The sequence below is a fragment of the Macrotis lagotis genome, chromosome 2, assembly GCF_037893015.1.
Source record: "Macrotis lagotis isolate mMagLag1 chromosome 2, bilby.v1.9.chrom.fasta, whole genome shotgun sequence".
Lineage (NCBI taxonomy): Eukaryota > Metazoa > Chordata > Mammalia > Peramelemorphia > Peramelidae > Macrotis > Macrotis lagotis.
The window spans coordinates 199,340,883-199,353,942 of NC_133659.1; the positions used below are offsets into that span (position 1 = coordinate 199,340,883).

Consider the following 13,060-nt stretch of genomic DNA (forward strand, 5'->3'; position numbering starts at 1 on the left):
AAAGATACTAAAAGTAAACTCAAAGATAATAAAAGCAAACTCAAAGGATGTTGAGTTGAATTTGGGGCTCAATATCTCTGTTAAGCTTAATCTTTACCCTAATCGACCAATGTCACTTAATCATAATCCGTTTCTTTAGAGTGATAACTGTTCTCATGCAGTTTGATACCCAAAATAACAGAGAACTTACAGTCTAATGCAAGACACAATAAACAAGGTTATATAGGAGAAATAGGAAAAATGAAAAGAGGGAAGGTGCTAGGATTCAGAGGGTTGAGAAAGGCTTCCTGTAAAAGGTGAAACCTCTATTTGGAATGGAAAGAAGCCAAGAAATTGAAGAGGTAGAGATGAGGATGAATAGCCTGTTAGGTATGGTGGACAAGTTGTCTTGGTAGAACAACATAGAGGCCAGTGTCACTATATCAGAGAGTATGGGGTGGGGAGACCTGTAAGGTATAAACAGATTGGGAAAGTTCGGTGTGGGGAGGTAGGTTATGATGGGTTTTGAAGGCCAAACAGAGGATTTTGTATTTGAACCTGCAGGCAATGGGGAATCAATAGAATGTAGTGAGCATATGTGTGTGAATGGAGTGGGTAAGGAGGATGAGTGATGGTGATACGATATGTTGAAAGAGAATTGTTGGCATCAGCTTCCTCTATAGAAGCTAAAAGCTTATGTTTGTATAGTTGCCAAATTTACCAACTATATCTTTTATTCACTTTTTTGTTGTTCAGTTGTTTCAGTCATAGCTGATTCTTTGTTGACCTCATTTGGGATTTTCTTGGAAAAATACTAGAGTAGTTTGCCATTTCCTTTTCCAGCTCATTTTATTGTTAAGTTATTTTCAGTCATGTCTGACTCTTCATGACCCCATTTGAAATTTTCTTGGTAAAGATATGGAGTGATTTGTCATTTCCTTCTCAAGTTCATTTTACAGATAAGGAAACTGAGGCAAACAGGGTTAAGTGACTTGCCTGGGGTCACACAGCTGCAAGTAAGTGTCCAAGGCCAGATCTGAACTCAGGAAGTTGAGTCTTCCTGCCTCCAGGCATGGCACTCTATCTATGTGTCACCTTAGATGCCTGAATTACCATGCATTTATTTTGTATATAGTTTGTATTTACATCTGATTTCCTCCTAGGATAATGTAAGCTTCTTGAAAGACAAGGAACATTTTATTTTTGTCATTTTATTCCCAATGACTAGCTTCAATACTTGTTGAATTGAAATGAATTTTGCAGATTAAGCAATTGACAAACATTTAAGTGGCCATGCCATATACTAGGCACTAGGCTGAACACTGAAGGATGATGCAGTCAAAGATGAAAGAATTCCTGATCTTATACTGCCACCACCTGTACGCATATAAGTATGTGTAAGATATACAAAATAAAAGAAAGCAATTTGGGAGGCACTGGTAGGTGGTTGGATAAGGAAGGGTGAAAGTCTGGTTATTTGATTTAATTCTGAAGTTAAGAAGGGATTCAAAGAGGTTGAGGTGAGAAGAGAGTATCTTCCAGGCATGAGGAACAGCCTGAACCAAGGTATAGGGAAGGAAGATAGAATGACATTTAAGGGAACAGGAAGAAGGGCGATTTGGTTAGACCATTAAGTGTAAAAAGGGGAGAAATATAATAAGATTGGAAAGGTAGGTTGGAGGAAGGTTATGAAAAATCTTCAAATGCTAAATATTTTTTATTTTATCCTGGAAGCAATGGATAGCAGAATATTATTAGATAGTAGAATGATATGGTCAAAGCCATGTTTTAAGAATATCATTTCTAGGTGGCAGCTACTGGATAGAGTAATGGCCCTGGAGCAGGAGGACCTGAGTTCAAACTGACCTCAGACACTTAATAATTACCTAGCTGTGTGACCTTGGGTAAGTCACTTAACCCCACTGCCTAGATGATGGAATAGGCAGCTAGGTGCTACAGTGGATAGAGGGCTGGGTCTGGAGTCAGGAAGACCTAAGTTCAATTCTGATTTCAGCTAACTTCTAGTTAGCTAGTCACTTAACCCTGTTTGCTTCAGTTCCCACTGTCAAATGAGTTGGAGAAGGAAATGGCAAAACACTCAAAGTAGGGGCAGCTAGGTGCTGCAGTGGATAGAACACTGGCCCTGGAGTCAGGAGGACCTGAATTCAAATCTGACCTTAGACATTTAATAATTACCTAGCTATGGGGCGGCTAGGTGGCATAGTGGATAAAGCACCAGCCTTGGAGTCAGGAGTACCTGGGTTCAAATCCAGTCTCAGACATTTAATAATTACCTAGCTGTGTGGCCTTGGGCAAGCCACTTAATCCCACTGCCTTACAACTCCCCCCCCCCCAAAAAAAAACCCAACCTCACTCAAAGTATATTTGCCAAGTAAACCCCAAATGGAATCACAGAGTCAGATACAACTGAGATGACTGAACAATAACAAAAAAAGTTGGTGGATTGTTGAGGGGAAAGACTTGAGACAGGAAGATTAATTATGAAGCTATTGCAATAGTCACAGAGTGTGGTGATGAGGGCCTGAATGAGGGTGGTGACTGTCTGAATGGACAAAAGGGAATGTATATGAGAAATATCATTAGGTAGCTTTAAGTAGATCTGGCACTTGATTATATATGAGGATGATGGTGAGGAGTTGAAGAAACTTGAGTGATTCAGAGAATGGTGGTGACCTTGAGAGTAATAAGAAATTTGAACATTTTGAGTTTGAGCTGCCTATGAAACATCTAGTTCAAAATGTCTAATAGGCAATTAGTGGCATGCAAAAGAGAAAGATAGGGACTGAAAATATATGTAGAAGTCATCTATATAGATGATTGAACCCCTTGTAAGGGTGATGAGATCACCAAGAAAGAATAGAATAGAGGGTGCTGGATGAAGCCTTGGAGAAGGGAGCATATATTAATGAAAATCCTATGATGATGATGATGTTTGTCCTTCATTTTCAAAGAAGACCATGACATCAGGGAAGGTGATGCCCTGACAAGCACATGAATTGTGCTAAGTCACTTTTTCTTCCAGAGCCATCTGGGTTCAGTGGCCAGACATGAATTAGGACAACTGGAGATGACCCTGGATGTGAAGCAATTAGGGTTAAGTCACTTGCCCAAGGTCACACTGCTAGTAAGTATCAGAGGCTGGATTTGAACTCCTGCCTTCCTGATTCCAAGACCAGTGCTTTCTCTCTCCACTACAGCACCTGGCTACCCCAATGATAATACAGTGAAGCAGTGGTCAGATGAGAACCAAGAGAGCAGTGTCACACAAACTCAGAGAGGAGAGAATATGTAAGATAGTGTGGTCAGCAGTATCAAATGGTGTAAGAGAGGTCAAGATGAGGAAGAGGTAAAGTGGTTGCTTAAAGAGAAAGGGGATCAGGAGTTAGGAAATCTGAGTTTGAATTTCTACTCTGTTACCAGTTAGGAGACTCTAGACTAATCACCTTGAATGTATGAGCATCACTTTAACTATTGGAAAAAAGGGGATGATAAGATTGACACCAAACAGAGTGATTTCAGAGAAAGTGTTATTAAAGTCATTAAAGCCCTGTATAAAGGTGAATTATATTATTTCAATAATATATTATATAGAATATAATATATAAATTTATTAAAATAATATGCCATAATGTCATTACATTTGATATAATGTATTATTATCTTATATATAATGATATATCATTATTATTATTATATCGTAGCTCAAGTTTACATAGTGTGAAAGGGATAGAACTAGGAATCTAACAATTCTTGTTCAATGTTTCCATTACAGATCACAGCCACTCTTAATCTCCTTCCTCTTAATTTAGGGAAGGGCTTTTTTCCTCCTCACCCACTGGATGATCTGGTATACACTGAAATATGAATATAAAATGAAACCATTTAGAAAATATGAATCTACAGGCAATAAAATTTTTCTTCAAATGAATCACTGAAAAACAGTTTGTAGGGAAATAGTTTCGTAATTGGCCTGGATTCCACCTAATCCATCATGTGTATTTCTTGACTCATGCTTTTGTGTATGACAGCATTACTAGGAGGGGCTGGGATGATGGGAGTGTAAGAGATGCTTTGCTTGCCAGTAGGACTGCTTCCTTAAGAACAAAGAGTAATCTTGGTGGTCCAAAACTGGTTTCCAAATTCATTCTTTCTATAAAAATCAGTTCTCTTTTGTTGACTTTAATGAAATATGGTCTAACTACTCTTCCAAGGGGATGAGTTCTTCCTCAAGATTCCTAATCATTATTACTTTTCCAGCAGTATTGGGGAGTTGGGGATCGAAAGTCCTGGGTCAAATCCCATCTCTTCTACTTAATACATGGGTGACCTTGGATCTTTTCTGGATTTCTTCATCTGTCCAAAATGGGATTGGGCTAGATGAACACTAAAATTTGTTCCAATTCTAACATTTTGTAATCTATGATGTATGTGTAATCTCATTTGTAAAATGAGAAAGTTGGACTAGATACGTTTTCAAGCTCCTTCCAGCCCTACATCAGCTATCCTCTAACACGCTAGACAAACTGCAATTTGGCCACAGCAAAGTCTTACTATTGCTTCAAGGAAATGACTGGGGTGGAGGTGGGGTAGCCCAAGTGTAGGAACAGTAAATTTAACAGTCATAAGTCTGTCCTCTAGAAGTTTCTAGTCTAGTTAATGACAGAAGTTTTCATACTTTAAAAAATTCTGAGAATGTTTAGATTACAACAAAGTTGTATTTAGATAGGTCTGAATTCAGCAGACAAGGCAATAAAATCCATTTGTTTGAAGATTATAAAAGTATTCCTGTGTTGTTGGTTGATATTACCAATGTTTGCCTTATTTCACAAAGAAAAAAAGCTTTTAGAAACATACAAGCTCATCTTAGTCAAAAAGACTAAGAAAACAACTGAGTATTGCAGTAAACCTACATAAAGGCTGAGAGGATTCTTTTTTTTTTTTTGGTTTCTGCAAGGCAATGGGGTTAAGTGACTTGCCCAAGGTCACACAGCTAGGAAATTAAGTGTCTGAGATCAAATTTGAACTCAGGTCCTCCTGACTCCAGGGCCAATATTCTATCTACTGTACCACCTAGCTGTCCCATCTACTGTACCACCTAGCTCCCCCAGAAAGGATTCTTTAATGGAGCATTGGGATTGGGGGGGAAGAGGTTGAGAACTTTAAGCAAACCTTTTTTTTTTAATGCAAAAGGTTAATTATAATTAGGGTGTTATTTTACTGTGAAGGACTTTTCACAATTTTAAATCTAGCAAACTTATAGAATAATTCTATTTACAAAAATTGATTTAGTTTTTAAACAACATATCAAATATTTAAAATAGGAGATATTTGTAAGAAGGTTCCTGAATTTATGTATAACCAAATTTTCCACCGAACCCTTTCACAAAAGGATACTCAAAGAAAAAGAAAAGACTAAAATAAAACAAAAGCATTCCCCACACCCCAAGAAGAAAACCAAACCTGTCTGAGGGAATTGAGAGAATCCCTAAGAGCAAATGAGGATAATCTTTAATTAAACTCTACAATAGGGACAACAGGGAAAGTGCTGCCACAAGACTTTCACAAGACAGTTGGGTTTGTGACTTGAATAGAGCACTACCCGATGGTCAAATCATTTATTACATATACTACCAGTCAATCAATCAATCAATCAATCAGCATTTAATAAATGCCTATCATGAACCAGCCACTGGACCAGAAGCTGGGAAAACAAGGATAAAAATGAAATACTCTAATCCCAAGGGGCTTACATTCTATTCTTATCACATTTGTACATGAACATAAAATTCAGGGATATATATATTGGAGCTAGCTCAAATAACCTTGGAAGAACTGATTGTTAAATTTTCATTTTAAGAAATTTACATCTAAGAAATTGGCAAAAATAATCATGATTTGTTTTTTTAATGATTGTATAGGTTTAATAAAGTGGTGAATAATAATTCAGATTAAACTTTAAAGTGTGTCCTGCATTTCATTCCCTCTCCTCCCTCTTCCCACCTTTTAACCCTAGAGAACTGGTTATTAAACATTTACCAATATACTTCTTCATATAAATATTTGCAAAAAATGATAACAATTATTATAAAAATAGAAAAAATAATAATAGTAAAGTTACCAGCATTTATATGGCACTTACCATGAGCCACGTACTGAGTTAAACATTTTACAAATATCTCATTTGCTCCTAACAGCCTTATGAGGTAGGTACTGTTTTTACCTCCCATGTTACAGTTGATGAAACTGTGACAGAGATCATATGACTTGCCCAAGGTCATACTGTCAATTTGTGGATGGACTCTGTGAGTTCATTGACATAGGTTATCTGTAGATAAGAAAAGTCCGTTCACAAATGCATGCTGATACTTTCTTTGCAAGCTGCAGTCATAGAGTTTTTTCTAGGGCACAGAGATTAATCAACTTGCTTAGGACACATAGTCATAATTTGAACCCAGGTTCTCCTGGTTTCTAAGTCATCTTCCTACTTCACTAACTGGTATCATCTCTCATATACAAAATAAATGTGTGATTTAACTTTATAAGTGACTTGCCCAAAGTCACACACAGCTATTAATTATCAAGTGCCTGAGGCTGACTCCAGGACTGGGGGCTTTATCCACTGCCCTACTTACTGCAAGATAATTTTACAATAAGGCACTAGCAGCTGGTTGGGTTGGGAAAGGCTTTTAGATGGTAGCATTTGAGTTCAACTTTAAAGGGAAAACATAGAATGTCATATTTCCTGCAGCATCAGGAAGAACAGACACAAGATTAGATAGGATAAACCAAAGAGTGTATATAGAGAAAGAAGATAAAATAAGTCTAGAAAGGTAGATTAGAGTCAGGTTGCAAAAGGCTTCAAATGCCAAATGAATTTATATTTGTTCTTAGAGATATTAGGAAGCCACTGCAATTTATTGAATAAGGGATCACTTTGGCAGTTCTAACTTCTCTCCTAGCCTCCAGTCTCAAATCTCCTGTTGTACATCTGAACCTCATGCCCATAAACACCTTAAAATCCAGATATCTATTTTTAATTTTTAAAATGTTTTATGTTTTGTGTTTTTTTCTTATTGGTTTTCCCTTTTTTGTTCTTATTCTTCTTTCCAAACATGATTAATATGGAAATATGTTAACATAGATATACATGTATAACATATTAGATTGCTCTGTCAGGGGGAGGGGTGAAAGGGAGAGGAGAAAACTGTGAACCAAAAAACTTTACAGAAAAATGCTTGTTGAAAACTATCTTTGCTGTTGGAAAAAATATTTTTTTTTTTTTGAGATTTTTCAAGGTAGTGGGTTTAAGTGGCTTGCACACAGCTAGGTAATTATTAAGTGTCTGAGGCCAGATTTGAACTCAGGTACTCCTGACTCCAGGACTGGTGCTCTATCCACTGCGCCACCTAGCCGCCCCTGGAAAAATAAATTTTTAAAAAATCCAGATGTCTGAAAGTGAGCTCATTATTTCCATCCCACCACTTCCACTCTTAACTTCCCTGTTACTGTGGAGGATATCATCACCCTCCCATCACTCTGGAGAGCAACCTAAGTTTTATCTCCAACTCCTCATACTCTCTCATTGATCATATATTGTTGTTTCTGTCTTCTCTTGTGACTCCTTATATCCTCTTCCACTCTTAACTTCCCTGTTATTGTGGAGGGTACCATCATCCTCCCAGGAGTTAAGTGACTTGTCCAAGTTCACACAGTTAGGCAATCATTGAAATGTCTGAGATCACATTTGAACTCAAGTCCTCTTGATTCCAGGGAGATATCCATTGCTCCACCTGGCTACCCCTCCTTGTATCCTTTTTTATACTGTCACCACTCTGATGTAGGGTCTTAGCACCTTGCTCATGGACCATTACTTTCTGTTGTCTCATTGCCTTAAGTCTCTCCCCACTCCATTCCCTCTTCTATTTAGCACTTAAATCAATTTTCCTAAGATGGAATCCATATCACTCCCCTACTCAGTAAACTTCAACCAGACTCTCACTTTTTTTTCTTTTAGGTTTTTTCTTTTATAGGCTTTTGCAAGGCAAACAGGGTTAAGTGGCTTGCCCAAGGCCACACGGCTAGGTCATTATTAAGTGTCTGAGACTGGATTTGAACCCAGGTACTCCTGACTCCAGGGCCGGTGCTTTATCCATGCTTCCACCCAGTTGCCCCTCTTTTAGGTTTTTCAAGGCAATTTAAGTGGCTTGCCCAAGGCCACACGGCTAGGTCATTATTAAGTGTGTGAGGCCGGATTTGAGCTCAGGCCCTCCTGACTCCAGGGCCGGCGCCCTGTCCACTGCGCCACCTACACTCTGTCCTTTTGGTTAGTAGGATGTCTGGCCCCTAATATTGGTTGACAGCTGTGTGGAGGACTAATCCCAGGAATCTGAGGCAGAGGAAGGATTTGGGAAGCTAGGGGAGCAGTGCCGGTCAGGGGTGGGGTGAGGACAAAGCTGTTAGGCCTGGGGAAGAGCTCCACATGCCATTTCGGACACAGCGCGGCTGAAATCCGCGTGGTAAAGGGGCTGGGGCAGCAGGGAAGCAAAGAGAAAGGCAAGAGAGGATGGAGAGGTTTCTAGAAAGAGGGCGCTTGGGCAAGCAAGAGAGCTCGTTTGTAAACTAAACGTCCCCGGCTGGAGGCAGCGGCGGCGCGCTTGGCGCACTTGCTGAACCGAGCTCGGATGGAGAGCGGGCGGGCCAGAAAAGGGCGCCATGGCGGGAGACGATGCCATCTCGCTTGGGAAGCGCGGGCAGGGGGAGAGGGCCGGAGGACAGGAGAGCGGGCGGGCCAGAAAAGGGCGCCATGGCGGGAGACGATGCCATCTCGCTTGGGAAGCGCGGGCAGGGGGCGGCTCGGGCAGGAGGACAGGAGAGCGGGCAGGCCAGAAAAGGGCGCCATGGCGGGAGACGATGCCATCTCGCTTGGGCAGGGGGCGGCTCGGGCAGGGGAAGAGGCCGGAGGACGGGACAGCGGGCGGGAGCGAAGCGCCAAAGGCTCCGGGCCGCCGGGCCGGGCGGCGCTCTGGAACGGGCGCCCCGGACCGGCGGGTTCTCTGAGGTCACCGGCCCTTGTGAGGTGGCGGGGCGGCCAGGCCGCGCCGGGCCCGGCCCTCAGAGGCTGCGGCGGCCGGCGGGGCTGCAGTCGCTCGGTCCCCGCGGGCTACGCCCGGGGGCGCGGAAAGAAGCCAAAGCGCCGGAGTGCAGCCTGGGGGGAAGAGGGCCCACGGCGTCCGATGCCCCCGCGGCCCGGCCGAGCCGCCCCGCGCATGCTCGCTGAGGTGAGCCCGGCCCGGGCGGTGGGCGCCGGCGGGGCGAGCAGGCGGGGCCGGGCGAGGGAGGTAGCCGCGGATGGGGCAGGGCCGAAATGGGGGCGCCCGGCTGGAAAGCGAGGCGCGGGGTGGCCGCTGGGAGCCGGAGTGATGATGACACGGGTGGGCAGGGGCGGCCCCGGGGCCAGGGGGACCTGCCGCAAACCCGGCCCCGGACACTCAGTAACGACCGCGGCTGCGCGGCCTCGGGCCGGCCGCCGGACCCACTGCCTTGCAAAAGCCAAAAATAAAAAAAGAGGGGGCCGGCCGGTTTAAGTGTGTACGAAGACCAGGCTGAGCTTACAGTGTCAGAGCGCGGAGAACTTTGGTAATTTCTGGGACTTGGGGGACAGCAGAAACACCTGTAGTGCCTGGAGGACTGGTCCCAAAGCCCTCCAAAGGATACTGACGGAATAACCCCGATCACTCTAAATTGTACAACGATTGCCACTGTATTGATAGAGGGAGAGTTTCTGGGTCTTGAAGCCAGAAGACCTGGAGTCTTTTGAAAAGTCCAACTATTGACTGTGTGACCTTTGGAAACGTAACCTCCCCATGCCCCAGTCCAACAATGAACCTTAGGGTGAAAGGGCCCCTGTGGGAGAAAGGCCATCAGGTGGTTCGTGGAGGAGTGCAGGAGGGCTCCCCCGAATTAGTGGGAAAGAGCGGTAAGGCGGTACGGTGCATAAAAGTGCTGCACCTGGACTTAAAAAGACTCATCCTCCTGAGTTCAAACCCAGCCTTAGATAGTTGTTGTTAGCCGGGCAAGTCACTTCGTCCTGTTCACCTCATGGTCACACAGGTCTGGGCAAAATCAAACAACTCTACTGTCTGTTGACCGGAAAGGGAGATTTTAGTGTTAGTTCTTTCCCTCTGCTCAATTAATTTTCCCTCTGGTAGAAACAACTTTGGATAGGAAATCGGGAGATCTGAGTTCTGTTCTAGTTTTACTAGCTATGAGACATTCCTCAGGTGACTTTTCTCCAGACCCGACTTTCTAAGGAAAGTGTGGCACCATTTAGAAATCAAGGCATTTATGGATTAAATGTCTCCTAAAGTTTTTTCCTCATTCTAAAATTGCATGATTTGGTTAGACATTGCCCAATTTCTCCCAATTTTATGTATGTTGTCTTATCATAAAATATCAAAAATACTGCTTTGCTGTCAAAGATGGGTCTTTGGGATTGGAGGGCTTTAAAGTACTTAACAGTTTTTACAACTTGTTCATCATAACTCTATGATGTTCCTTAACTATGTCATTTATATGTCACAATATACTGTGTTTCCTCATTTTCCTTTGTCAGGTTTTGAACACTAGGGTTGATCTGAGAGAGAGGAGTGAAGGTGGTGATCATTATAGTGGAAAGAAATGCCACTGATTGAAAGATTGAGATTCACTGGTATAGTGAACTAGATAGCAAAGATTGACCTACTGTTTTTCAAATTGGTCATAAAATGATACAATGGCAATTCTGAGAATATAAATGCCCTGGAGTAAAAAGCAGATTTAGTAATAATTATTTACTCATGTCAGACTCTTTTTTGAGTCCATTTGAGGTTTTCCTGGAGTAGTGTCACCTTTCTTTTCCTCACTCATTTGATAGATGAGGAAAAGGAGGTAAACAGGGTTAAGTGACTTGTGCAGCATCATACAGTCAGTGTCTGAGGTCAAATTTGAACTCACATCTTCTGACTTTAGACCTGGCACTCTATTCACTGTACCATCTAGCTGGCCCAAGTGAATCCTTTGCTAACAAGTATTTTCTTTACTTTCTCCTTTTATATTGCCTCTTTAATTCTACAGAATTTTGTAGGCTCTTAGTTATTTAGAACTTATACCATCATGAAATTAATTATCTTTATGCACGAATCTAGTAATTTTACACTCTGTGCCTCAAACAGACTCTCTAATAGCATCATAAATAAAGTTCAAATTTCTTGACCTGGAATTCACAAGGCCTTTATTATTTGCTGCTCTTCACATTATACTCTGACCCAAACCACAACTTGTCCTGAACTTTCCCACATCTGTGTGCCTATAAGCATACTGTTTTCCTATGTTCACCATTCCCACTTTACTGTTAAATTCTTGCTTACAGTGTTCCTGGGGGTAGCTTGGGTGGTGCATTGGATGGAGAGCTGGGCTTGGAGTCAAAAAGATTTCTTTTCCTGAGTTCAAATCTGGCCTTAAACTCTTCCTAGCTGTGTGACCCTGGACAAGTCACTTAACCCCATTTGTCTCAGTTTCCTCATATGTAAAATGAGTTGGAGAAAAAAATGGCAAATCACTCCTGTATCTCTACCAAGAAAACTACAAAAGTGATCATGAAGAGTTAGACTTGAATAAAAACAACTAAATTATAATGTTACTACCACTGGCATGCCTTTCCTGTTTCCTTGAAACAATCTTTTTCTGCCAGACATATAGCATCACTTTGCTCTGGAGCAGGGTGGATAGAGGAATTGGTCTTGGAGTCAGAAGACCTGGGGTATTTTTAAGAGTCCAAATATTGACTCTGTGACCCTTGGAAACTTAACCTCTCATAGTTTTAGATCAGTGAACCTCAAAGTGTGATGAGAAACCCTATGGGAGTGGGGAAATTCATCAGATGGTTAGTGGAAGAGTTCAGGAGAGACATTATAAGGACTTGAACTGAATTAGGGGTTGACAATGGGAAAGAGAGCAATTAGGTGGCACAATGGATAAAGTGCTGGCCTGGAGTTAATAAGACTCATCTTCCTAAGTTCAAATCTAGTCTTAGACATTTACTAGCTATGTGATCCTGGGCAAATCACTTTACCATGTTTGCCTCAGTTTCCTCATCTGTCAAATGAGCTGGGGAAGGAAATGACAAGTCACTTCAAAATCTCTGCCAAGAAAACCCCAAATGCCATCACAAAAAGTTGGGCATAACTGAAATAAGTGAACAAAAAGTGGGAATAGAAAAGAGAGGATAGTTTCTCATGAGATATTTTAGAGTATTGACAGAACATGGTGATGAATAGGATATAGGAGCAAGGCAGATTTAAATTTATGATCCTGAGGGAATGTAGTAGGAAATCATGTTGGTGGGATGGTTAGGTGACACAGTAGGGGCAGTTAGGTGGTGCAGGGTATAGAGCACCAGCCCTGGAGTCAGGAGTACCTGAGTTCAAATCAGGCCTCAGACACTTAATAATTACCTAGCTGTGTGGCCTTGGTCAAGCCACTTAACACCATTGCCTTGCAAAAACCTAAAAAAAAAAAAGCATGTTGGATTATTCAGTTGAGTATTAGGTTAAATAAGAGTTAATTTAGAATATGATCCCCATAATTTTACTTCCAATTTTAAAAAGCATTTAAATTCAAAATCTGGGGATCAGTAATGATATAAGTCCTTTGTCTTTAAATATTGTAAAGTGTAGAACAAAAATACATGTAATGAAACCAATGAAAAAGTGTTGTGTCTGGAGGTATTGAAAGCACTTTTTAAGAATCAGTTCCTCAGTTAGGGATTTTATAAGTAAGTAGCAGATTTCTTTCTCATGCCAGCTGAAGATATATTTCTCATTCCCTCTCTCTCCTAATGTTGACATTTTGCTAATGTGCTTCTTTTTGCTAGTTTTTGATTGAAATTCTACTCCTTCCTTTTAACTTTTTTTTTTCATTTTTGTTGAATGGTTAAATAATACAGTGGATAGATTGTTATACTTAGATGCAGAAAGATCTGGGTTCAAATACTTTCTAGAAACTAACAGTGATCCTGGGCACT

At 41.5% G+C, this 13,060-nt stretch overlaps 1 protein-coding gene across 8 annotated transcripts in view; it reads left to right on the forward strand.

The window, feature by feature from the left end:
* Positions 1–9,068: 9,068 nt before the first annotated feature.
* LOC141514006 (uncharacterized) overlaps positions 9,069–13,060 on the forward strand; it is a 247,533-nt gene continuing 243,541 nt past the window's right edge. For 7 of the 8 annotated variants that reach the window (XM_074224410.1, XM_074224416.1, XM_074224414.1 and 4 more), the window contains exon 1: positions 9,069–9,278. The gene's annotated coding sequence lies outside the window, so the exon portion shown is untranslated. Of the gene's footprint in view, positions 9,279–9,475; positions 9,637–13,060 lie in introns of those variants that run through there. The other variant, XM_074224411.1, reaches the window with a different exon arrangement.